This window comes from Triticum aestivum, chromosome 2B (assembly GCF_018294505.1).
Source record: "Triticum aestivum cultivar Chinese Spring chromosome 2B, IWGSC CS RefSeq v2.1, whole genome shotgun sequence".
Taxonomy (NCBI): domain Eukaryota; kingdom Viridiplantae; phylum Streptophyta; class Magnoliopsida; order Poales; family Poaceae; genus Triticum; species Triticum aestivum.
This window is the reverse complement of record NC_057798.1, coordinates 42,823,588-42,851,019: the sequence shown is the minus strand read 5'-3', so window position 1 is coordinate 42,851,019 and position 27,432 is coordinate 42,823,588.

The following is a 27,432-nucleotide window of genomic DNA, read 5'->3' as shown; positions in this document are numbered from 1 at the left end:
TTTGTGAGATGAGACATAAGAAAGGTGTGCGGGAATTTATGCATATATGTTTGTCTGGTGTTGATATTTTATTCTAGAATCCTGGTCAGACGTACATATGTTTGACTTTTGTGGAAATTTATGCACCTTATTAATGTGACGCGGTAGCTTGTATACTTCAAAACCTGGATTTGTAACAGCCGTAGTACTACCTCCATCCTGGTTTATTGGTTCCCATTGTATTTTGTGTCAATTTTTTACCATATATTTAACTAACAAAATGTTCATGCATGTCATCAAATGTTATATCCTTGAAAACTATATTCAAATACGAATCTAATGATATATTTTTTGTTGACATGCATTGATATTTTGTTAGTTAAATCTTTTGGTCAAAATTTGACACAAATTACAAAGGTCACCAATAAACCAAGACGGAGGTAGTAGTTAGCTATACGTGGGTCGGTACAATGTGTGCCGATGTAAGCATTTACCTGTCCCTTTCTTCTGGGAGGAACTTACCTGTCCCTTTTAAAGTGTGGTTTTGTAATACGTGAGTATGTGACATCAAAAATAAAGGGTGTGACTTTGAGAAATGCATCCTTGAAACTTGAAATCATAGGCTCTTGGTAATCTGGAGAAAGACAGTGTGACTTTTTCTGGGAACTCACTTTGAATTTTATGGTTTTAATTATTGGAATGTCTTATTTATTTTAACAGACCAACCTTATAAACGTACGTGGCCCGAGTGTTACAAAATAATCCACGGAATTTGTCTTGGTTTGCACCATCTTCATGAGCGCTGTATGATTCATAGAGATATCAAACCTGGCAATATACTACTTGATGATGACATGACTCCGAAAATTGCGGACTTTGGTCTGTCGCGGCTCTTGGTGGATGGAGAAAGCGGAAAGGTCACAAACTACCACTATCTAAAAGGAACACTGTGAGGAAAATCCCCCCTCCCCCAACACACACACACACACGCACACACAGTATTTCATAGTTGAAGCCGACAAACGTTTCAAGCATGACTGTCAAAACATCAAATTTCATGCAGGGGATACATGGCACCAGAATTCCTCCATGATGGAAAATACAGTGTCAAGTCGGACATATTCGGTTTGGGTCGCATAATCGAAAAAATGGTGATAGGATGTCATACGACCTCAATGGAGGAGACTGCCGTAAGATTTTGCTTTTTCTTTTTTGGTATGGAGAGATTGTAAGAAGGAACGACATCATTGGTCAAAGTTTCCAACTCTTTACTTGCGAATCACAATGTAGGTGCTCGTGTGGGGTCCTCGGCTGGATCATCTGGATGCGTCTGAGAAGAGCACGGCATTGGAGCAAGTGAAGGAATGCATCAAAATATCAGCAGACTGCACACAACATGAAGCAGCGAGCAGACCTGCCACACAGTACATCCTCGCTAGGCTTACGACTCCGGGAAATTCGCACTGTTCTGCCGCAGGTGGCATAAACACATCCACAGTGCCAGCACAAATGGTATATAAACATTTCCAGTTAAATTTTGGCAAAAACATGCGACCCCTCCGGCTCGCATGTATGCCATCATTTTCATTTGTTGTTGGAGGCAAGCTCTCTCTTAGTTAAGGTTGATTGTTGTTTTCACAAACGCAGACTCCGGCGCGGGTAGACACAACGACCGGCGTAACCAGCTACAGGATGCTTTCAGCAAGAGAATTACAGATTGCAAACAACAGGCCCGGGCACTGGAGTTGGAGTTCCCACCCACTCCCATATTCCAGCAGGTTTGCACGCAAACACTTGAGGCACGGAAATTTGTCCAGCGAGCAACTTTTTGCTGCTTGATCAATGAAATGTATTTTATAACACTAATTTGTTTCCAAAATGATTAGGAATGAAGAATTTGCGGAGCTGATAAGTGTCTACTGCCTCGCGGTCACCGGAGAGGTCCAGCCAAAGGACCTCTCCGCCGGCAGAAGCTACACGGTTTACCTCGTGTACAAGCTGGCGATCATCAACGCTGGACTGGATGCGGAAGGATCGGTGCAGACGTCGTCACTCAGGCTCTACGGCAACAGGGTCTACCCCATGGGCAAGGTTAGCCTCCACCCCGAAGCGCCCAGAACGGCCGACCACGTCAACCACCCTGTCTCGAGGGGCGATGGCTGGTTGGAGCTTAGGCTGGCAGACTTCGCAAACGATGGCGAGATGCTGACAGAACAGGGGGTCATCGTGGATCTCCGCGAGGAGAACCTCAGCGTCGAGAAGCGCGGGATCATCGTGAAGGGCATGGAGTTCAGGAGCAACTAGTGGTGTGCGCACACCAGACATTTGTGGCCATTTTATTCATATTTTCATATGTAATAAGCCTAGCTCGGCAAACAAGCGTTAAGTGGCCGAGTCCACAATTAAGCCAGCGATCCGTTCATTCGTATGGACTGTATCAAAATATTATGGCATTTTAACTAATATTTGGCTTTTCTAGTTATCATTCAATTTTGCTGCATTTTTAATTAATAGTGCTACATTTAACTAAATACTAATAAAGCAAGGATTTTTTCTAAAAAAACTTCATTGTAGTCTATAACATGAGAATGATTGATATAGCTGACCTATACCGACACTATAAGCACGCCATGGTTAAGATTTTTTATTCGAGCCATCCAAATATTTAACTCAGTTTCACAATCATCCATTTGATGATTATGGTCAAATATTATACTCCTCACATCACCCCTGAACTTAATTTATAGTTGTACTAATTTCCTTAAAATCTTGTTTATATGATATCTCTCTGATATAATTTAAGATCTGCTCCAATTATATGCATGTTATCAAGAAATTGCTAAGTATTTTTTATTTACCTTGCTCTATACAGTATATGCTAAAAAAACAATGCTTTACAATTGTTTTAACTAAAGTACCAAACAATCATATAGAGGCATGTCTTAACTTAGAGACACTCCTTCGGTCACCATAAGGTGGCTTAAACATAGAGACATGATTTGAGATATTTTTATCATACCGATGGAATTTGTGCTTACAGGCGTTTACACACATATAATAAATTACTGCAATAAATCAGCGACAAGCATTTTTAAGACACTCCATCGATCTCTACCGTATGTTATGGCTAGACACGTGCTTGATGTTCTATTTACATTAGGAAGAGACTTCTTTTTCACAACTTTGAGACATCTAGCGTACTACTAATGTACTCATAAGAAGTTCATTTGAGTGTTGCCAAAATCTTATATGAGGTTGAGTTGGTTAAATTCTTAAGTTACTTCCCTTGATGCCTTCAGTTTAAAGATCGCTTCCGACATATCTCTATAGTGTATTTTCCTTATGATAGATATTGTCTTACTAAGTGTGTTATGAATGTAAAAGAATATGCCGCGCCTCCATGAGAAGTCTGATGGTATATGAAGACCATGTATTAGTGTATTTCAACCGTACTGACACTACCAGTGGTGGCATTTCTAGCTAGCAATTGGGAAAGTGTATTGCAATCATGTAGGAATAATTATAGTGTTCTATCAACTGAAAATAATGCCTCTATATGTGTCTGAGCAACAAAATTAACTACATGGATGAATTAGGTAGCTTGATGGACAAAAAATATGCTACGTGAATTGTCCTTTTGAAACTTCCACAAATGGATTATTTATCAGAACTAGAAAAGGAGAGATAACATAAATGAATAAGGTCATAAAAAAGAATGAAATGAAAATAAAGCAAGTCAAAAAAAGGAGAACATATTTAAGAACTAAAAGAGTGAAAGAGAAGAAAGTAAAAAAATAAGTTGAAACGAAGAAAAAAACTTTTGTGAGTTGGCTCAACATGGGGAAGTGTGGGGGAATCTACCTGCTTCCGCTCCTGCAAGAAGAGGGAGATAGAAGCACAGGCAAATCCTATTCGCCGCTCTGAGCATAGAAGCACAGGCAAATCCTATCCTGCCAAAAACTGTCAGCCAAATTAACGCATAGAGCTAACGAGTGAGCAACAGAAATAGACCGTCCCATTTAGCAGCCATTTTGTACCTTGGTTTCCCAATTTTGGGAAACTTTTGAAAAGTTACTGTCCGTGTTATTACCGGTTTTGTTGTTTCTTTACTAGTTTTCTGGTTTTGCTTTTTTTTATTTCTATTTCTTAGTTTAGTTTTCCTTTTCTTTTTTGTTAATTCTGTTTGTTTTTTTCGTTTTCCTTATTTCACAAATATAAAAAGAAATGTTTCTGATTTCATAAAAAACGCACATTTGAGAAATGTTTGTGTTTGAAAATAAGTTTGCAAATTTGAAAAACATTCGTGTTTAAAAAAATGTTCTAGATTTGCAGAAAATATTCAAAATTTGGAAAAAAAATTCCAGAAAAAGGGTTGCACATTGTTTTATAGAAATAATCCGTATTTTCAAAAAATGTTATAAATTTGAAAAAATGTTCTAGTTTTTAAAATATTTGCAAGTTTGATTTTTTTCATCATTTGAAAAAAATTGTGGTTTTAAAAAAAATCACGTACAAAAAATGTTCGCAAATTCAAAAAAATTGTTCGCATTTAAAAAACTGAAATGTTATTTGCTGGATGTTTTTTCGCAAATTTTAAAAATATGTTCTGCTTCTTGTGGTTTTTATAATTGGCTACTATTCAAACACTATACACTTGCACTTGCTTAGTAAATAAAGTTTTAGTCCATGGTCAAGAAAAGTATGACAGCGCCATCATGCACTGATGTTGGGCATATATAAAATTATGGTCCAGACACTTTGTGGACTTGAGTACCAAAGCTCTTGCACTTGGTATGGAGGCAAAGAGGGGGGAAGTTTCTTCTTCAGTGCATACTGCATACTAGCTGAACGCGTGGGTGTCGCTAACTCGTTATGTATTTAAAGTAATTGACATGGCACACTGATAACAATGGAACCCATTCTAATGTGCGGAAGTATTTTAGCATGCCCTTCCTATGCACAAGCATCTTACAATTTAGTTACTGCTGCAGTCATAGCTACAAAACGTCCCCATTACAATTTCCAGTGCACAAGTGCACTTGCACACCCCTGGAAATCTTGAAGGATGACGGCCATCTTGTTCTCGGACAAAATCCCTGTTACTAAGGATTAGTTACATAAGGCGATCTTTATCGGAAAAAAATGTTGCATAAGGTGATCAGCAGGGGTGGAAATGACAATTCCTACAGAAGCTTTAGCCCTCCGTTGTGAATCCCTCCGAGCTCAGGGTGATGCCAACACCAAGTTCTTCCATCGCCGGATTAATGCTAGAAGGAGGAAAAATCACATTCATAGGCTAAAGCATGACCAAGGGTGGATCACCGAGCATGACACTAAGGAGAAGCTCATTCTGGACCACTTTTCTGAAGTGATGAAAAAAAGGAACACATGCAATAAGGATCTAAATTGGGAGGAGCTCAACTTAGAGGTACATGACTTGCACGGCCTCGACTCACCCATCACCGTTGAGGAGGTACGTGAGGCAATCAATGACATGCCAAGTGACAAGGCGCCCGGGCCGGACGGCTTCACTGGAGCTTTTTTTAAGAAGTATTGGGACGTCATTAAATTTGACATGATGAGGGTGATACACCAGTTTGACTCCCTGCACACATCTAGTCTCCACTGGCTCAACTCTGCAAATATAGTGTTGTTGCCCAAGAAAGAGGGCGCGGAGGGGATTGCCGACTACAGGCCCATTAGTCTCATTCATGCCGTCGCCAAGATTATCGCAAAAATTCTTTCCATCCGTCTCGCCCAGCACATGAACAGCTTGGTCTCCAACGCCCAAAGTGCATTCATCAAGAGCAGAAGCATCCACGATAACTTCATGTGTGTCCGGAACTTGGCCCGTAGGCTACACAAATGCAGGACTCCATCTCTCCTGTTCAAGCTAGATATACGCAAAGCCTTCGACTCGGTCAGATGGGAATACATCCTCGACCTCCTTCGGCGGAGGGGGTTTCCCCCAAGTTTCGGGATTGGATTGCGGCTCTTCTTTGCACATCATCTTCTAGCATTTTGTTAAATAGGGTGCCTGGCAACCCCATCAAGCACGGTAGGGGCCTTCGGCAGGGGGACCCCCTATCCCCGCTCCTTTTTGTCATTGCAATTGACACACTCCAACAACTACTGGAGCTGGCAACCCGAAAAGGACTACTCCACAAAATTCGTGGGAGAGGGATCATGGTGCGAACTTCACTCTATGCAGACGATGCGGCTGTTTTCATGGCTCCAATCAAAAAAGATATTGACAACCTCTCAGCCATTTTCAGCGGATTCGGGGAGGTCACCGGGCTATGCACCAATTTTCACAAGAGCTCGATTGTGCCCATTCGATGCAACCACCTAAACCTGGAGCACATTCTGCAAGGATTGCCAGCTATCAGGGCGTCCTTCCCCATAAGATACTTGGGTCTTCCATTGTCCGTCTGGCAGCTTAAGAAGGTGGATTTGCAATTTCTTGAGGACAAAATTGCGGGAAAGTTGGTGACATATGAGGGGCAAAACATCACCACCATTGGACGAACGACCCTTGTTAAGTCTGTCGCCACCTCGCAAGCGGTCTATTTCATCACATCTTTGGTCATACCGCCGGGCATTCTTCACAATATCAACAAATTGGAGCGGGCTTTCCTTTGGTCGGGATCGGATAAGACGACGGGCGCCAAGTGCAAGGTAAACTGGGACATGGTTTGCCGCCCGTGCGAATATGGCGGCCTTGGGGTTCTCAACACCGATAAATTCGCGCGGGCCTTGCGCTTGAGATGGCCATGGTTTGAGTGGATGGCACCACAAAAGTTGTGGGTGGGCTTGGGAAATCCATGTAATGAGGAGGACCTTGACTTCTTCTATGCGTCCACGACCATCACCATGGGGAACGGCGCTAAAACGCCTTTTTGGGATTCTCCCTGGCTCCATGGGTGCAAGCCTAAGGATGTTGCCCCGCTCGTCTTTGCGGCCTCCTCAAGGAAGAATTGGAAGGTGCGGGAGGCCCTACAAAATAATGCATGGATCCTCAAGCTCAACACCTCCACGGTTGTCTCCGTTGGGCACATCCGACAATACTTCACGCTATGGGCACTTGTGAACGATGTGCATCTGGACGCACTCTCTGAAGATACTATTGTGTGGAAGCATACGACAAGCGGGCACTACATTGCGGCCTCCACCTACAAGGCCCAATTTCTTGGCTTGGTTCTCTCTCCCATGGACCAAATGGTTTGGAAAGCTTGGGCGCCATCAAAGGCTAAATTCTTCGCTTGGTTGGCTATCCAAGACAGAATTTGGACCGCGGATAGACTACAAAAACGTGGATGGCCAAATTGTGGTCTTTGCACCCTCTGCAAGCGAGAGCAAGAAAGTGGACCGCATCTTTTCTTCAAATGCCGCTTCACTATTAGGCTATGGAATTTGGTCACGGCAAAACTTGGGCTTCATCATATGGACACCTCTATGTGGCATGTTGAGAGTTCGGTTAAGGAATGGTGGACAAATAGGACCGGCGCCGGAGTCCCCAACAGGAAGGCCATGGCCTCTCTAACCATGCTCGTGTCATGGACCATTTGAAACGAGCGGAATGCGCGTGTTTTCCGGAACAAGAGTGCTCCACCACCAATCTTGCTAAACAACATCATCTGCGAGGCAAACCTTTGGATCACCGCCGGAGCAAAAAAATTAGGGAACATTATTTTGCGTGAGTAATCTTCCATGCCGTGTAAAAGTGTGCCGTTGTAACAAACTCTATCCTCTTCTTATTTAATAGATGAGGCAAATCTTTTGCCTCCGTTTCGGAAAAAAAAATCCCTCCGAGCTCCGGCGCTAGCAAGCTCCGCCATTCATGAATCGTGAAGGAAGCCATTCGCCCCCTCGGCCAGTTTACCGACGCCGCGATTTGAGCCTATCTCGGCATGCGCTTTGTGACTCAATAGAGGACACAAAAATTCCATTCAGAATCAAAAGTGACCTCCTGATGTGGCGCCGTGACCACCCGCTGCTGCGAGATGATGCTGAGAGCGGGCACTGGCGACGTGTAGCTCGTGCTGACGTCCAGCCAGGGCAGCGGCGACCGTCCTTCCTTTTCCGTGTCCGCAAACATCCGGATCAAACTGTTCGGACACACTTTCTCATCCAACTTGGTACCCTACCGGTTACTGGATGAATCTGGTTGTCCGAAATCCGGCAAACCGGATGTAAACCAAGGAAAGTTTGTGATCGTTCGAACGGCCGCCAAGTACACGTCCGACACCCCGATCCTACCCAAAAATATCTTCCGCGCTCGTGGCCTCTCTCGCATGGCCGCACCTCTCCTCTCCGCGCCACATTTATGCCGGCTCAGAACGGACACAACCGATCATTGGAGTTAGTATTGGAGCGGCGCCGGCCGAGAGCGCCGCCCGTGCCGCGTCCAGCTCTTCACGCCTGCTCAATGCCGAAGAGAAGTGACTGCACAGGGCGAGAACACTATCTACCACACTCGCTTGTCGGCATTAAACAGACGCGGCGATCAAGAAACCCACTCCAGCTCCCGCATTAAAACAACCTGACACTTAGCCTAGTCGGTACTGCTCGTTATACGTGATCATGACCAACACGATCCGCACCAAACACACTCGGGATAAGGTCACGTAGTTCTCCTCCCCCATCACTGCCGGAGTAGTCAACGGAACTGAGGGAACTCCCATAACGTCAGAGTCTGAAACGCCCCGCTCCCTCTAGCTAGACCTCTTCTGGCAACTAGGGTTGAAGGATTAGGGCGTGCCACACACACTTAATTTCCTCAACCTCAATCTGAATTTGTGTGGCAAATAATGATGATACTAGGTAAATCGGAATGCCCCCAAAAAAGGGAGCAGGATTGCAGAATCTAACTGCCTTGTTGCCAGTTCTTTTGGTGGCTTTTTTGGGTTTCTAGAATAAGTTTCTCCCTACACAGCTTATTCTAGAAGCCCAATCAAACAAAAAAAATTAGAAGCCTACTAGTTAGGATTTGACTAATAGGCTTCTAAAGAAATAAATTTGGTTGGACTTCTAGAATAATCTGGGTAGGTGGCATCTTATTCCAGCTTATTCTAGAAGCCAGCAAAAGAGCTGGTATGAATAGGCCTCACCAACCGTGGACGAACCTTGTGGGGTAAACCTTGGGTTTGGGTTTTCGGGGGCATTGGATTCTCACCAGTGTTTTCATTACTCAAGCCAAGATTCGCACATACGCTTCGTCGACCCCGCTTTCGCGGTTGCTTCCCTCTAAGGCAGAACGCTCCCCTACCCATTTTGACGCCGTACAACTTGGGGATACATTGCATAGAGTTCCATTACGATTAATGAGCTTCGAGATTTCTTGTTGGCACATACATCGCAAGTCATTCGGTCTTATGGTTCTTAATTATCTGCATATGGTTCTAGGGTGGTTCATTATCTTCAATTAATTTCCTAATCTAATCGGATAACAACAAAAAAACATATGCTATTCCGTTGGAGAAGGTCCAAAAACATAGGTTAAGATATGGGACTTTGCAAAGTTATATCGAAGAGGTCAAACATATGGCATTTACGAGGAAAAAGTGAGTAAACGTTTAGAACATTATGAATTTGAGAATTGTTCATGTAAAAAATTAGATCAAGATTCATAAGTTTTAAACTTTGTGCCACAAACCCAACATAAAAACTATGTTTTTTTGCGGGATGCATAAAAACTATCGTAATATTAATTAACCACAAGGACCTTGAACGTTATATTTATGATGATACAAAACAAATTGTTGCGTGATCATTCACTTAATTTTCATGTCAACAGAGTTGTTGGTTCAGAATTGGAGATGGTTGAACTAACTGCAAGAACTTTGAACCTTTTAGTCCACATAGAGGAGACCCTAGAAAATCCGCCAAAGAAAAGAGGAGACCCTAGAAGTGACTGACATCACTGGATCTACAAGTGAACACTTGAGATGCCACTTATAATCAAACTGAAACTAAACCAACAGCTTGTGAGAGGATCGCTGTTTATCAAAGTACCCTATACTATTTCATAATTTATCATTGTTATGTTTCTCTCTCTCAAGGGCATGGCAAATTGAAGTGCTTAGGATTTGGGAAGTACATTCTCTGTTGCTGTTGCACTGGAATGGGAACCACGTGAATGCCATGGCGCGCCAGCTGTCGTGGTTCTAAGTCTGACAGTAGTGTAGGGGGGTACTAATGGAGAGGCAAGTTCCTAGCTATGGAGTAGTTGTATACGCAAGAGGTTTTACGAGTTCAGGCCCTTCTCGGAGGAAGTAACAGCCCTACGTCTCGGAGCCCGGAGGCGGTCGACTGGATTATATGCGTATGAGTTACAGGGGTGCGATCTCTTTACACTAAGGAGGGGGGTGGCTTATATAGAGTCCACCAGACCCCTCCGGCCCTCAGTTATGCAGGGTTTAAGATACATTAAGGTTGGGCGTTACTGGTAACGTTATACATAAAGTGTTATGATGACCATAAAAGCAACTTAATGACCCGCCGTTGGTGTGCAGAGTGACTTTAGATCTCCTGGCCGTCGAGTGGTTGGCTTCATGGTCGAGTGTTTGGCTTCATGTTCGAGTGTCCTAGAGTCCGTCGAGTGGAATACTCCTGAGTCGATTGACAGGTGGTTTCTTCTAGAGGTGTCCTTGGGTAGGGTATTTTGGACAGGTCCATGACCCTACCCTAGGTACATGGCTTCATCATTAGCCCCCAAATGGATCGAGGTGTGAGTGAGGAAGGAGTTGAGAACTCTTCTGACCCATTTTTCGTGCTATGAGTTTGTCTTGTACTGGATCAATGAACTTTAGGTGACGACACCAACTTCTTTTTCAGTCGCCTTGATCCATTCTTTGTATCCGTCGAGTGAAGTTTTTCATTGGGAGAGCTCCGAGCGACGGAGTAGAGGAGATCTTTCGTCTAACGATTTGTTCTGCAACCTGCGGATTTTGCGGGATTCGTATTTTGAGTAGCGCGCGGGGCGGAGCGAGGCCGCAGCAATCAGATGGGATAAGGCAGGGACGCCTCGATCTCTGCGCCACCTTTTTCGCCATGTACCGTGCGCGCGACTGTTGCAGGATTTGACATGATCGTCCGGGCCTACATGTCAATCACTCGGAAGCAACCTTATATAAAGCGCCGGACGGGGGTTTTTGAACAGTGCGCCCTCATTCCCCCCTCTCTTCTCCAGACTCCTCCGCCGCGTTCGCCTCTGCCCCAGCGCCGCTGCTCCGTGCGTGCCTCGCCGGTGACGATGGTGAAGGAGAAGACGGCGGCCCTGGAGCGGGCGAAAAAAGCGACGGCGAAGGCGAAGGGGAGGGGAACTAGTCGGAGCGGATCTTCATCGAGGACTGGCCTACCGCCGGGCTGGATCCAGGGCGACTGGATCCGCTCAACAATTAGTCAAGCGGATCTTGACGACCTGGCCGACGGAGGGCTGATCCCCCATGGATCGGCGCGGCTCCCGGGCAGGGAGTCAGAGCCGCAGCCTCAGGAGGGTGAGTGTGTTCTCTTAGCCACCCACGTCGACCGTGGGTTTTCTTTGCCGCCCCACCCTTTCTTCCCGGGATTTCTGAATTTCTTTGGGGCACAACTCCATCACTTCACACCCAACACCATCGTGTACCTCGCTGCTTATGTGTCTTTGTACGAGAATTTCTTGGGTTGCCGGCCTCATTGGGGTCTTTTCAAGCACATCTTCACCTGTCGCTCCCAAACGGTGAAGAAAGCCAATCCGAGTTACGAGAGGACGCACGTGATTCAGATGTGTGGGGGTCTCGGGGTTCAGTTGAGAGGGAAAAGCTCCTTTCCGACTATGATTTTGCTCGACTGCGTCCGTGGATGGCAGTCGACCTGGTTCTACTGCAAAGACCAGCCGACGCCAGGGCAGTCGACTGGGCTCCCTCCCTTTTCCATGGAACGAGTGAGGAAGCCTCCTCTTTGAAGGTGATCCTGAAAGAAAAGGCGCAGGTGAAGGTGTTGGTCGAGCGTGTCGTGCAGCTCATCCGTGACGGGGTGACTCGCATGGACCTCTTGGAGGTCTTCCTCCGACGACACATCCAGCCACTCCAAGCTCGAGATCATCCAATGTGGTTGTATTCTGGCACTGAGGACACCACTCGAATCCATCCAGAGGAGATTGACGCTGCCACGCTGGAGCGGTGGATGATGAGCATCACAGGGAACAAAGACACCCCCCGAGGGGCCCGAAGGATTGTCCCACTCGACCAATCATATGAAGTAGACAAGGTATTATTCTGCATTTTCGACTGCGATTCCGCTTTCTCCATTCGGTTTGCTAAAAATCAGTCGACTGACATTTCCCTTGTTTGTTGTCTTCTAGGCTACGACTGAGATGTACTCGATGCCCAACGGGGAGCAGGAACAAGCCGAGGAGGGAGAGGCGAGTGGAGGTGAAAGTGAGGAGGAGGAGTGGCAATCTGACGGCAAGGGGGAAGAGGTTGAAGAAGGCACCAGCGAGGAGGAGGAGGAAATGGAAGTCGATCCTCCTCGCACGGAAAGGCGGTCCAAGCTTGCCCACGACCCTGCAGGTGAGCGTGGCAAGGCGGTCGCGCCTGTTGTGCAGTCGTCCAAGCGTCCTCGGGCGGCTTCTTCGGCGCCGACTGAGAAAGCGCCGAAGCAGCCGAAGTCGTCAAAGCCACCGAAGGCCTTGCCCAAAATGCGAATGGTCATTCCCACTATCTTCGGGTAACAGCAGAACTTGCGTTTCCTTGTTTAGCTCGGACGAACTTCTGGTCGACTCATCGAATGACCGACTGATTTCTGAAATCTGCAGTGCTGCTACTTCTGAGACCGCCAAGAACGATGACCAGGAAATGGAAGACGCTGCCACCTCCAACCCTGGTACGCTCTCTAGCATTTTCACTTTTGGTCGATTGGGTCTTGTTTCTGACTCTGAATTTATCTTGCAGCTCCTCATCATGTCATTGATCTCCCTAATAATGACGACGAGGTGCCACTGAGGGCGAGGAAAAATAGAAAGGCGCTGGCTGGCAAGGCCACTCGGACTGCATCAGTGCCTTAGGTACTGGTTCAAGAAGGTGGCGATATCACTCGGCATTCTGTGACCTTTGCTGTGCCGCTGACTTGTGCCCAGCCTTCGTTGTCGACTGCTGATCCGCCCTCCCTCTTCGCCACACACCACGTCCCAGAGGACCAAGCGGGTGCTGCTAAGGAGGCTATATGCCAGGCGGGGATTATGATGGAGCAGGTGAAGGCGATCCGGAAAGCCAGCCAAGCAGCTTATTATGTGAGCTCAGCCCTTCAGAGCAATGTCCAGGTTAGTTGGTCACCGCCTGTTCTGTTAGGATATGCTATCTGAAGACTTTCTTTCAGAAGATCTTTAAGTCTGTACACCCACTGGGTGCATCGATTGATGTTTTGAACTGGTGGGGGCACGCTGAGTGCACCCACTGGGTGTAGTCTCCGAGACTATGGTCAACTGCTGGCAGTCGACTTTAGTCTTTGTATTTTTAATTTCCTCATTCCAACTTCTTCAGTCGATCTGGTCGGACCATGTCGAATGGGATCTTGGAACCGGTGGGGGCACGCTGAGTGCACCCACTGGGTGTAGTCCCCGAGACTACGGTGGACTTCTGGCAGTCGACTGTAGTCTGAAGGTTTTTTTTGTAGATCATGATGAGACCAAGACTAACTGCTGGCAGTTAGCTGTGATTCTAGAACCACAATCTCTTTGTTCCTTTCGGTCGACTGATTGGATCGAGTCGATAAAACTAGTGGGGGCACGCTGAGTGCACCCACTGGGTGTAGTCCCCGAGACTACTGTTAAATATTTTGATTCGACTATAGTCTTAAAAATGTTACGGTTTTTCTCTTAGTTACTCGGAAGCAACCTCTCTTTGATATCTGTCGACTGACTCTTTGCAGAAATCTTGCGAGCTTGTGGCTCGTTATACTGAATTGGAAAAGAAACATATCCAGCTTGACCTTGACTTGAAACTTGTTCAGGAGAACTTTCAGAAGGCGAAGGACGAGGCAAAAGGTACGATTGGTGAGAACTTGACGACTATTTTCATCCTTCTGCCCATTATTGATTCTGACCTCCTTGTCATTTTGCAGAAAAAATGAAGGTGGCTCTGAACAAGAAGGACCAGGAACTTGCTGAGGCACAGAAGGCGACTTTGGATAAAACGAAGCTTGCGGAAGAGAAGCTGGCTTCAGTCGGCAAACTTGAAGAAGAGAACGCCAAACTGAAAGCTGCTCTCGACGCGGCCAACAAGGAAGTCAGCCGTCTAAAGAATGACAAGATAACTCTGAGTGACAAGGCTAGTGAGCTGGTGGGGAAGAAGAACGATCTAGAGGCTTATCTGGGAGGGCTCGCCAAGAAGCTATTCATCATGCTTGAGGGTAATCTTTCCTGCCCGACTGACTTGTAATCACTGACTTGTCATAGAACTGCTGGCTTATCCCTGAGTTGTGTTTACAGAATTCCGGCAGAACTTCGAGGAAGAGACCAGTCGAGTGGAGACAGGCCTGGATCCTATCAACTCTCCTGTGAAGGCCGAAACTGCCATGAACATGCTCCGACTGGAGTCTCGTGTCGCTGGTGTGGTTGACTATCTTGCTCAACTGAAGGTTGCGGCGTCGCGAATCGACACGACACTCTGGCCAAGGGAGATGCTTCATAATGACCTCGAGTCTCTGATGACTCAACTGAATGAAGTTCCAGGTCGAGTGCAAGAATGGAAGAAGTCTTCCGCTAGGTGTGGTGCTAATGTAGCTTTGTCTTTGGTCCGTGTTCACTGCAAGGATGCACAAGAGGAAAAGATGGCGTCCCTCAAGGTGGCCAATACCAAGAAGCATGACTTCCAATCTTTCATGGAGACCTTCATTGCTGCTGCCACTCGGATTGCAGATGGAATCGACCTAGACCAGTTTGTCGCACCTTCTAGTCCTCCATCGGAGGAGTAAAAAACTTTTATGCTTGATGCCTTAAATTTGCCTTGGAATGCCGAGTGGTTTTGTAACCGATAAACTCTAACAGGCTTGATGCCTGAGCACTTCTGGACCCGTAGGATGCTATCTGAACTTGGCTTTGCCGTTGAATATGTTTGCATTTGCCTTCGAGCGAACATTGTCTTTCACTCGGAATGTATTTTAGTGCTTGTGACGCACTCTTGCAGGTAGAGTTGGAGCACAGATGGCAGTCGACCTGCGTCCTTGCGGATCGGGATGGAGCGCACATTGTATTTGTGGCGGAGCTCCAAAGGAGAAGGTAGCGGTCGACCTGCACCTCGTCGCCCTTGCAGAGCGCACATTGTATTTGTGCCGTAGCTCCAAAGGAGAAGGTAGCAGTCGACCTGCACCTTGTCGTCCTTGTAGAGCGCACATTGTATTTGTGCCGTAGCTCCAAAGGAGAAGGTAGCAGTCGACATGCACCTCGTCGTCCTTGCAAAGTGCACATTGTATTTGTGGCGGAGCTCCAAAGGAGAAGGTAACAGTCGACCTACACCTTGTCGTCCTTCCGGATCGAAATGGATGTCATACTTAGGCGAGTACTGGACTGCAGCTAAGCCCCCGAGTGGGAGGATTACTCTTCACTTGGTAGGATTTTAAACACTTAGGCGAGTACTGGACTGTAGCTAAGCCTCCGAGTGGGAGGATTGCTCTTCACTCGGTAGGATTTTAAACACTTAGGCGAGTACTGGACTACAGCTAAGCCTCCGAGTGGGAGGATTGCTCTTCACTCGGTAGGATTTTAAACGATTAGGCGAGTACTGGACTGTAGTTAAGCCCCCAAGTGGGAGGATTGCTCTTCACTCAGTAGGATTTTAAACACTTAGGCGAGTACTGGACTGCAGCTAAGCCCCCGAGTGGGAGGATTGCTCTTCACTCGATAGGATTTTAAACACTTAGGCGAGTACTGGACTGTAGCTAAGCCCCCGAGTGGGAGGATTGCTCTTCACTCGGTAGGATTTTAAACACTTAGGCGAGTACTGGACTGCAGCTAAGCCCCCGAGTGGGAGGATTGCTCTCCACTCGGTAGGATTTTTCAAACTTGGGCGAGCACTGGGCTGCAGCTAAGCCCCCGAGTGGGAGGATTGCTCTCCGCTCGGTAGGATTTTAAACACTTTGGCGAGTACTGGACTGCAGCTAAGCCCCCGAGTGGGAGGATTGCTCTTCACTCGGTAGGATTTTAAACACTTAGGCGAGTACTGGACTGCAGCTAAGCCCCCGAGTGGGAGGATTGCTCTTCACTCGGTAGGATTTTAAACACTTAGGCGAGTACTGGACTGCAGCTAAGCCCCCGAGTGGGAGGATTGCTCTCCACTCGGTAGGATTTTTCAAACTTAGGCGAGCACTGGGCTGCAGCTAAGCCCCCGTGTGGGAGGATTTTTCAAACTTAGGCGAGCACTGAGCTGCAGCTAAGCCCCCGAGTGGGAGGATTTTTCAAACTTAGGCGAGCACTGGGCTGCAGCTAAGCCTCCGAGTGGGAGGCAGACTCTCCACTCGGTAGGATTTTTCAAACTTAGGCGAGCACTGGGCTGCAGCTAAGCCTCTGAGTGGGAGGCAGACTCTCCACTCGGTAGGATTTTTCAAACTTAGGCGAGCACTGGGCTGCAGCTAAGCCTCCGAGTGGGAGGCAGACTCTCCACTCGGTAGGATTTCAAATACTTAGGTGAAACGGGTTCGCAGCTAAGCCTCCGAGTGAAGGGCTTGCTCGTCACTCGGTAGGAATTTTTTTTACAAACTTAGGCGAAACGGATTCGCAGCTAAGCCACCCACTGGGGGATTTCTTACATAAACAAAAGCAACAACAATTAATGGGAAAATTATAACACTTTTGTCCTTGATAAGCAAACTACAGGAGTACTTTTATTACATCTCATCCAAGTGAGTACTTAAGTGTAAAAGGGGCGGAGCAGATCCGCATTCCAAGCTCGTGGCTCATCAATCTGGCGATCGACATTGTAAACACGATATGCTCCATTGTGGAGAACTTTGGTGACGATGAAGGGGACTTCCCAAGTAGGGGCGAGTTTGTGTGGCTTCTGTTGGTGCACTCGGAGGACCAAGTCTCCTTCTTGGAAGGCTCGACTCTTCACGTTTCTGGCATGGAATCGACACAAGTCTTGCTGATATATGGTCGATCGGATCATGGACATCTCTCTTTCTTCTTCCAGAAGGTCGACTGCATCCTGTCGGGCTTGTTCTGCTTCATCTTCAGAGTATAGCTCGACTCGGGGTGCATTGTGAAGCAGGTCACTCGGAAGAACTGCTTCAGCTCCATAGACCAGAAAGAACGAAGTTCTCCCAGTTGACCGATTAGGAGTAGTCCTCAATCCCCAAAGAACTGATGGAAGTTCGTCGACCCACGCGCCTGCTGCGTGTTTGAGATCACGCATCAACCGGGGTTTCATCCCTTTGAGAATTAGTCCGTTTGCTCTTTCTGCTTGTCCAATCGACTAGGGGTGGGCGACTGAAGCGTAGTAGACTCATGTGCCTTGAGAAGCGCAAAAGGCTTTGAATTGGTCGGAATCGAAGTTTGACCCATTATCAGTGACGATGCTATGCGGGACTCCATATCTGAATATCAACTCTCTGATGAAACTGATAGCAGTGTCGGCATCAAGATTCTTGATAGGCTTGGCTTCGATCCACTTGGTGAACTTGTCAACTGCCACCAGTACATGGGTGAAGCCGCTCCTGCCAGTTCTCAGTGGTCCAACCATATCTAATCCCCAAACAGCATAGGGCCAGACGATTGGAATGGTCTTTAGGGCTGAGGCGGGCTTGTGCGACATGTTGGAGTAGAACTGACATCCTTCACACTTGTCGACTATCTCTTTCGCCATTTCATTTGCCCTGGGCCAGTAAAAACCTGCTCGGTATGCTTTAGCCACAATAGTCTGAGAGGACGCATGATGGCCACAGGTCCCCGAGTGGATGTCATTAAGAATTATCCGACCCTCTTCTGGCGTTATACATTTCTGACTGGCTCCAGTCGCGCTTTCTCTGTACAACTATCCCTTCATCACAGTAAAGGCTTTGGATCAACGGATGACCTGTCGAGCCTCTACTTCATTCTCTGGGAGCTCTTTCCTTAGGATATACGTGATGTACGGCACTGTCTAGTCGGGAGTGATAACCAAAACTTCCATGATCAGGTCGACCACGGCTGGGAGCTCGACTTCAGTCGGATCCATGGCACTTTTTGGCTGCGGGGCTTCTTCGGTGAAAGGATCCTCTTGAACTTACGGTGCGTGGATATGTTCCAAAAACATACCACTGAAAATGGCTTCTCTCTTGGAACCTATCTTTGCCAAGTCATCAGCTGCTTGATTTTTCAGTCGGGGTATATGATGAAGCTCTAACCCCTCGAATTTCTTCTCCATCTTTCTTACTGCGTTGCAGTAACCAGTCATGGCTGGGCTTCTAACGTCCCACTCCTTCATCACTTGGTTAACCACCAAATCCGAGTCGTCGTAGACCATGAGGCGACGGACGCTGAGTGAAATGGCCATACGCAACCATACAAAAGTGCTTCGTATTCTGCTTCGTTGTTGGAGGAATCAAAGTGAATCTAGAGTACATATCTAAGCTTATCTCCTCGGGGGGAAACCAACACTACACCAGCACCGGAACCATTCAGCATCTTAGAGCCATCAAAGAACATGGTCGAGTGCTCCGAGTGAACTTGAGTCGGCAGTTGTTGTTCAGTCCACTCGGCGAGGAAATCTGCTATTGCTTGGGACTTGATAGATTTCTTTGCCTCAATTCTGATATCCAGGGGAAGCAGTTCAATCGCCCATTTTGCTACTCGACCAGTTGCATCTCTATTGTGCAGAACCTCTGACAATGGGGCATCACTGACGACTGTAATGGTATGGTCAGAGAAGTAATGATCAACTTTCTTCGTGGTCATATAAATCCCATATACAAGCTTCTGATAGTGAGGGTATCTTTGCTTTGATGGGGTCAGAACTTCAGAAATATAATACACTTGGCGTTGTACTTTGAAGGCTTTTCATTCTTCTTCCCGCTCGACCGTAAGTACTGTACTGACGACTTGTCCTGTGGCTGCAATGTAAAGAAGCAAAGGCTCTTTGCTAATCAGGGCAGCAAGCACCGGCTGGGTGGAAAGCAGGGCTTTTAGCTCTGCAAAGGCTGCATCAGCTTCAGGAATCCACTCGAACTTGTCTGACTTCTTCATCAGTCGGTAAAGAAGCAATGCCTTTTCACCGAGACGAGAGATGAATCGACTTAGCGGCCAAGCAACCAGTAAGCTTCTGAACATCGTGCACCCGCACAGGTCGTTTCATTCGGAGTATAGTGCCCACTTTCTCTGGATTTGCGTCGATTCCTCGTTCGGAAACGAGAAAACCAAGTAAATTTCTGCCAGGAACTCCGAATGTGCACTTTGATGGATTAAGCTTGATATCATACCTCCTGAGGTTGGCAAATGTTTCAGTAAGGTCAGTCAGCAGGTCGGAACCTTTCCGTGACTTGACCACAATATCATCCATGTACGCTTCCACATTCTGACTGATTTGAGTGAGCAAACACTTCTGAATCATCCTCATGAACGTGGCTCCGGCATTCCTGAGGCCGAATGGCATGGTGACATAACAGAAGCACCCGAATGGGGTGATGAAAGCTGTTTTGATCTCATCGGGTCCATACAGACGGATCTGATGGTACCCGGAATAGGCGTCTAAGAAAGACAGTCGCTCACACCCCATAGTCGAGTCGACTATTTGGTCGATGCGGGGGAGAGGAAAATGATCTTTCGGGCAGGCCCAATTGATATGTTTAAAGTCAATGCACATGCGAAATGACTTGTCCTTCTTGGGGACCATGACAACATTGGCGAGCCACTCGGAGTGGTAAATTTCACGGATAAACTCTACTGCTAAGAGCCGAGCCACCTCCTCGCCAATGGCCTTCCTTTTCTGGACGGCGGACCGTCGCAGATGTTCTTTGACAGGTTTCGCCTTTGAGTTGACTCGTAGACGGTGCTCAGCCAGCCCCTTGGGAGCACCCGGCATGTCAGAAGGTTTCCATGCGAAGATGTCCGAGTTCTCACGGAGGAACTGGATGAGCGCTTCTTCCTATTTGGGGTCGAGCGTTGTGGAGATATTAGTCGGAGCAGCATTGGGGTCGGTCGGGTGGATGTGAACCGGTTTTGTCTCACCGGACGACTGAAATGCTGATTCCATAGCGGGCTTCTTAGCTCGCAACAAATCACTCGGGTCTGCATTTTTCTGGTGTTCCTGCCACTCTTCCGCTACCATCTGAGCATCGGTGATCTTTGAGCCTTTCTGAAAGCACTCTTCCGCCTTCTTGTGATTGCCAGTAACAGTGATCACACCCTTAGGGCCAGGCATCTTCAATTTGAGGTACATGTAACATGGTCGAGCCATAAAGTGTCCATAAACTGGTCTGCCCAAAATAGTGTGATAGGCACTCTGGAAATCCACAACCTCAAATGTCAACTTTTCTTTGCGGAAATTTTTGGAATCACCAAAAACTACATCGAGAGCAATCTGGCCGAGTGACATAGCCTTCTTGGCTTCTTGCCAGGAATGACTCCATAGAAACTCATGTTGCTAGTACTGAGTCTGGACATCGGAATGTCCATCCCTTTCAGTGTCTCTGGGTACAGTATATTCAAGCTACTGCCACCATCCATCAAAACTTTAGTCAGTTGAGTGCCTTCGACAACTGGGTCGACCACCAGAGCTTGCCTCCCAGGGGTTTGCTATTTGTGTCGGGTGATCAGACTGGTCGAACGTGATGGCAGTCTGAGACCATTTCAGATAATTGGGTGTTGCCGGAGCAACCATATTCACTTCCCGATTGATAACTTTCAGTCGACTTTTGCTTTCAACGTCAGCAAAAATCATCAGGGTGGAATTGACCTGGGGATATCCATCAACACTATCCTTTTTGTCCTCAACTTTGTCTGACTCCTTCTCCTTATCTTTGGGTTGTTTCCCCTGGAATTGCTGGATCAAGAGCTGACACTGTCGAGTGGTATGTTTCGGGTAAATGAAGTTACCCTCTTCATCTTTCTTCGTGTGGATGTGACATGGCAAATCCATCACGTCATTTCCTTTCTTGTCTTTCACCTTCTTAGGGTTCCAAGGCCCTTTGGGCTTCCCTTTAAACTTACCTTGAGTCACAGCTAAGGCTTCTCCAGGAGCAGCTGGCTCGGCTTTTCGTTTCTGCAACTCCCTCCTCCGGTTTCGTGGGCGACTAACTTGTGCTTGCCGCTCCGGAGCCGATCCTCTTCTTCACCATTGGCATACTTGGTGGCTATCTCCATCATTCGACTAGAGACATGTGTCTAGTTCGACCGAATTTCAGGTTCAGCTCTCTGTACTTAACGCCTTCCTTGAAGGCACAGACTGCCTGGTGATCAAATACATTCTCTACCATGTGATGCAATGTGATCCATCTCTGGATGTAATCTCTCAAAGTCTCATTCGGCTTCTATACACAAGTTTGCAGCTCTGTCAGTCCCGCTGGTCGCTTGCAAGTTCCTTCAAACATTCTGATGAACACTCGGGAAAGATCTTCCCAGGTGTAAATGCTGCTGGGTGCTAACTGATTCAGCCATGCTCTGGCCGAGCCCTCCAACATAAGAGGAAAATGCTTCGTGGCCACCTCATCATTGCTGCCACCGATCTAAACAGCCACTCGGTAGTCCTCAAGCCAAGTATCAGGCTTGGACTCACCAGTGAACTTACTGACTCCAGTCGCCAACCTGAAGTTGGGAGAAATCGCCGCGGCCCTGATGGCTCTGCTAAAACATTCTGGTCCTGAGACATGCACTCTGCTGCTGGTGGGTACATCTCTGTCGTGACCCTCTCGGTGAGCTCTGTTCCTATCGACCAGACCTTGAACGATAATGGATCTCGCATCAAAGCCTGGTTCCCTGGGGTCGACTGGAATCCTTCGCCCAACACTGTGCTGGCGTCTATCATCCTGTTGCCGAGGCGCGTATGATCCACCCCTTGGGGGAGGGGTGGGCACTCGACGTCGATCATCGCGATCGAATCGGTGATCATACTGCTCACGGTTCTTGTACTGATCGTGTCAGTCCCCACGTTCCTCACGCCTCGGGGGCGATCTGGGGCTGTGAGCTGACTGAACTGTATTTGCAGCTACGGATCTGCTGTGAATCCTGTTCCGCGACTGGGATACAACTGAATTTTGATCTCCTGCTGCCCGGAGTAAATCTCTGATTTGCATCAAGCCTCTGCCAGCCTCTGACTGGGAAGGCTGAATTGACTCTGCTATACGGGCCGCAGCTGCTAAATTCTGAATCGGAGTTCGATATACCTGAGTCGGTGGTGGAAAGAGCTGACGTCGACTGGAGTCCAGACCCCGTTGCCGTGCACGCTCGTCGAGTGCTTGCTGAAGGTTCTCCAGTCGAGTGCGCTCAGCCAAGTTGGCCAAGCGCGCATCCTCTAAGGCACAAGCCTCAGGGGTTTCTCCAACGATAGGAGTGTGTAGCGCATCCATGTTCCGGCAGCGAAGATCTTCCCTCTACAGCGATTTGAGGGGCTCGGGTAGATACTCCTCGTGGGCATGCGACGAATCGCCTCCGCCGTCGCCTCCTTCGGTGCCGGGAAAACCGGGAGGACCGCATGGTCCATCGACCATCAGAACCTCCGCCGCTGGATCACTGCTGTCGCACTTGCATGCAGTCTCTACGGAGCCAGTCGACAGGTCGAACAGGCCGTAGAGAGATTCGTCGGGCTCGATTGTCGTGACTTGGGGGGTGGCCGACTGGCGGGCCACCGCGTGCCTCACCCACCGCTGAAGCCTCGACCGACCGGAGCGCTTGCGCCGGCGGGAAGCGGGGAGGGAGGATGACACAACGACCGACCGATACTGGGTCGACAGTTGCCGCAGGAGGACGCCGCGGACGCACGCGCGAAAGGGCGTCGCTCCACGGACTGGGAGCGCGTCGATGTCGAGCTGAGCCTCCTGAAGCCAAACAGAGTCGTCGGCGACGAACGTGAGCGCGCCGAGACGGATCTCGCGGCCCTCAACCAAAACTCCGCCTGAAACCATGATCAACGAGATCGGGAAAAATGCAACTTCTCCAATACGTCGCTAAGACACCTGCCCCAAGGTGGGCGCCAACTGTCGTGGTTCTAAGTCTGACAGTAGTGTAGCGGGGTACTAATGGAGAGGCAAGATCCTAGCTATGGAGTAGTTGTATACGCAAGAGGTTTTACGAGTTCAGGCCCTTCTTGGAGGAAGTAACAGCCCTACGTCTCGGAGACCGGAGGTGGTCGACTGGATTATATGCGTATGAGTTACAGGGGTGCGAACCCTTTACACTGAGGAGGGGGGTGGCTTATATAGAGTCCGCCAGACCCCTCCGGCCCTCAGTTATGCAGGGTTTAAGATACATTAAGGTTGGGCGTTACTGGTAACGCTATACATAAAGTGTTATGATGACCATAAAAGCTACTTAATGACCGACCGTTGGCATGCAGAGTGACTTTAGATCTCCTGGCCGTCGAGTGGTTGGCTTCATGGTCGAGTGTTTGGCTTCATGGTCGAGTGTTTGGCTTCATGGTCGAGTGTCCTTGAGTCCGTCGAGTGGAATACTCCTGAGTCGATTGACAGGTGGTTTCTTCTAGAGGTGTCCTTGGGTAGGGTATTTTGGACAGGTCCATGACCCTACCCTAGGTACATGGCTTCATCACCAGCCATTACCGCTTTGATTTCCCAGATCTCTCGGGGGCAGTTTGTCAAGTTCTTGCCTCCTTGTGCCGTCACATACAACAATGATACACTGTGTTATAAGGGTGGAAATGAAGAACAATTGGTATAGGTAAATGCAATGTGGATGCAATAGAAATGAATGTTGTGCTTGGCTGATGTAACTTTTACCACTTGATAAAGAGAGCATCTGCATTAGAATTGGGTGTTCGCAGTACAATTCATTACACTAAAATTACTTCTTGAAAATTCTTGTGTTTCACTATGAGCATAAAATAGATGTAAAGTTGAGTTTGGGTCCTGTAACTTTTACTTGAGAAAGTGAACTAGCTGTTAACATATCTGCAGTAGAATAGGGGTTGTTTGTAGTATAGTTTGATTTACTTGGAAACCAACAGTCAATATGACCAATTACACCCTGCGTCTACAACGGCACAATACCAAGATCAAAGTCGAGACATCAAGGACAGTAAGGAAAAACAAAGAGACCTGATGCGGCTAACGACTTGAAACTGATATAATATAATGTATTTGCATTATTTTCTACGTACTACAAATTAGCCATTACAAGTAGGAGTGCACCACAGTAAAATATAAAGCGTTATTGTGTAATGCATTTCTTAAGTGGTATTGGTATGTATGAGAAAAGAGCAACCAAGACATACCAGCAGTGGACTTGGATAGGGTAGGACGCTCGCGGTGACCCACTGGTCTTCTCGGGTGATCTATTGCATCCTATGGCCGAAAAGTGCCTTTTTTTATTACTCCCGGCATTTTGGCCGAAATGAAGATAATGCGGCTACTTTGCAGAATCCATGGTGTCCAACCAAGGAGAGCTCGCCAGACCAAGTGGCCCTATCCCCGGTTTTTTTTGGAAAAGGGGTGCAACCCCGGCCTCTTTATTAGAAAGATGCATACGGCCATATTTATTAAAAACCAATAGGTTCAACAAAAGTCATGTAGTCCGAAACAAACGAGTCACCACCAGACGGCTCACAAAGAGCGGAAAATAAAAGCCACAGCCGACAGGCAAAATGAAGACAAGAAAACTAATTGCCTATCCTATTACATGACCGTCATCCAAACCGGCTGAATATAGCCCGAGCTACCATCTTCCATCGGGTAGATCCAGTAACCAAATGCTCCCTGGCCTCCATTTGAGTGAGTAGCGACCACATACAGATCAACGTAGTGGCTCGGAAGATAACCTGCAAAAAATGAGTATTTGATAGTATGTTAAAAACCAAATCATTCCTGCAGTTCCAGACTGCCCAAAGTAAAGCACATACTCCTACACGAATGTGTCTTGCTGTTTGGGTCTCTATCCCGTCAAGCCACGTCCCAAATAACGTGTTGATATTATTCGGAGGAGTAATATTAAAAGCAATGTGAACAGTCCACCAAACAACCTTCACTAGTAGAAAAAGGGCCTAATGTGAGGCACATTAGTCTCGGTTTGTAACAAAACCGGCACTAATGTGATCATTAGTACCGGTCCAACGGTTAGGAGGGCGGAGATCATTAGTACCGGTTCATGGAGAACCTTTAGTACCGGTTCATGCCATGAACCGGTACTAAAGAGGCAGTTGCAGGTTGTGGTCAGGCTGGGGCCCCACTAGCACCTGTAGTACCGGTTCATGCCTCCAACCGGTACTAGAGGTTTCTAGCTGATTCATTCTGCAGCTGTTTTTTAGTCCCACCACGCTCCGCTAACAGAGTTTTTACCATCTTAAATATGTTACTTCTCAAACTATCACAACCACTTGGTCTTTATTGAACTCTATGTGTAGGATCTGTGGCTGCAATAGGAGTCTTCGCCGGTTCTTAAATCGGGATAGATTCCTATATTAACAAATTAGATTCTATACAAAAAAACCATTGATGACCAATGTATTTTTTATGTATTTCTCTGTAGCAGTAGCGTGTTTTGGCTGAAAGGCGATACTGATCAATGTATTTTTTCTGCGTTCAGATGCACAATTCAAATCCACAATCTCTTTCGAAGTACTGGATGCACTTCATGTACAAACTGGACAATCTCTTAGGAAGTATCAGGGTTTCAGATGAAAACTCATCTGTTACACCGGCTATTCAATAATTTAATAACTTAGTACAACTCCGGACTTTTTTTGCGTTCAGATGCATAATTCAAATCCACGTCATCAACTTTCAACCCTTTCTGACATAATTTGCTATTTTCGATGCATTTACTGATTTGTTTTCAGAGCTAAATCACCGTGAAAGTGAAAAGCACCAGAAAATGAACTCTGAAAAGGTTTAAACTTGGCAAGGTATCATCACATCACCCGCATAGCATGTGCAAAAAAGTAGAGAGGGTTACGGCAAAAACTGGATGCACTTCGTGTACAAACTGGACAATCTCTTTCGAAATATCAGGGTTTCGGACGGAAACTCATCTGTTACACCGGCTATCCAATATTTTAATAACTAAGTACAACTCCGGACTTTTTCTGTGTTCAGATGCAGAATTCAGATCCACGTCATCAACTTTCAACCCTTTCTGATATAATTTGCTATTTTCGATGCATTTACTGATTTGTTTTCAGAGCTAAATCACCGTGAAAGTGAAAAGCACCAGAAAATGAACTGAAAAATCACTACAAATATGAATATAATGATAAAACACACTAATATTAAATATAATAAACTCTAAATATAGCAAAAAACTACTCACAAATAAATAGAAGAAACTATATGAAAAAATTTATTTCCGCGTTGTCCAGTGGGCCTGCTCAGCCTTGGGCGTGCATATGCAGGCCCATAAGGCCCAGCAGGCTCACAGGGCAGCGCGGCAAAGTTAGGCCAGAGGCCTGCATTATATAGGAGCTCGAACGAGCAGCTGCGGCTGGGTTTAGAAAGCAGTGCGGCTGCCCTTCGCTCGGTGAGGTGGGACTAAACAATGAGCACCGCGGAATGGGAGCGCACCCCCTTTAGTACCTATTCGTGGCACAAACCAGTACTAAAGGGTGGGTCTTTACTACCGGGTGGGGGCACGAACCGGTACTAAAGGGGGTCGCTTCCCACCGATTCGACTGGCCAAATTTAACCTTTAGTACCGGTTCCTGTCTCCAACTGGTACTAAAGGCCTCCCCTATATAACCACCACTTACGAAAAATTTCAGTTATCATCTTCATCTTCGTCGTGCCTGTCCTCACGCCGCACCCGTCGCCGCCCCTGTCGTCGTGGTCGCTGCCCCCATCGTGCGTCGCCCCCATCGCGCCGCCCCCATCGCGCCACCCCCGTCGTCGTCGTCCCGTCGTTGCCGCCCCCCCTCCCCGCCCTCTCGCTGTAAGATCGATTGCGTGCCCCGGCCGGCCCCCTGCCGCTCGCACCGGCGGCCTCCTGTGCACATATATATGCACACACGCACACACACAAACGTACACACAAACGCACACACACACACACACAAATGTTTAATGTCAAAATGTTAGATTAGATAAATATTAGATTATATAAGAATTAGATAATGTTAGATGAGTTAGTTTTTTATACTTTTAGTTATAGATGAATTTATATTAATGCTAGATGAATTGATATATATTTAATTTAGGTATATGAGATTTGATCATCTAATTAAAATTTAGGTATACTTTTTACTTTTTAGTAAGAAAATTAATAGAACTAGTTTAGTTGAATTAGTTGAACTAGTTAATTGAATTAGTTGAATTAGGAGCTATACTTTATTCAGGTTTAGTTTTAGT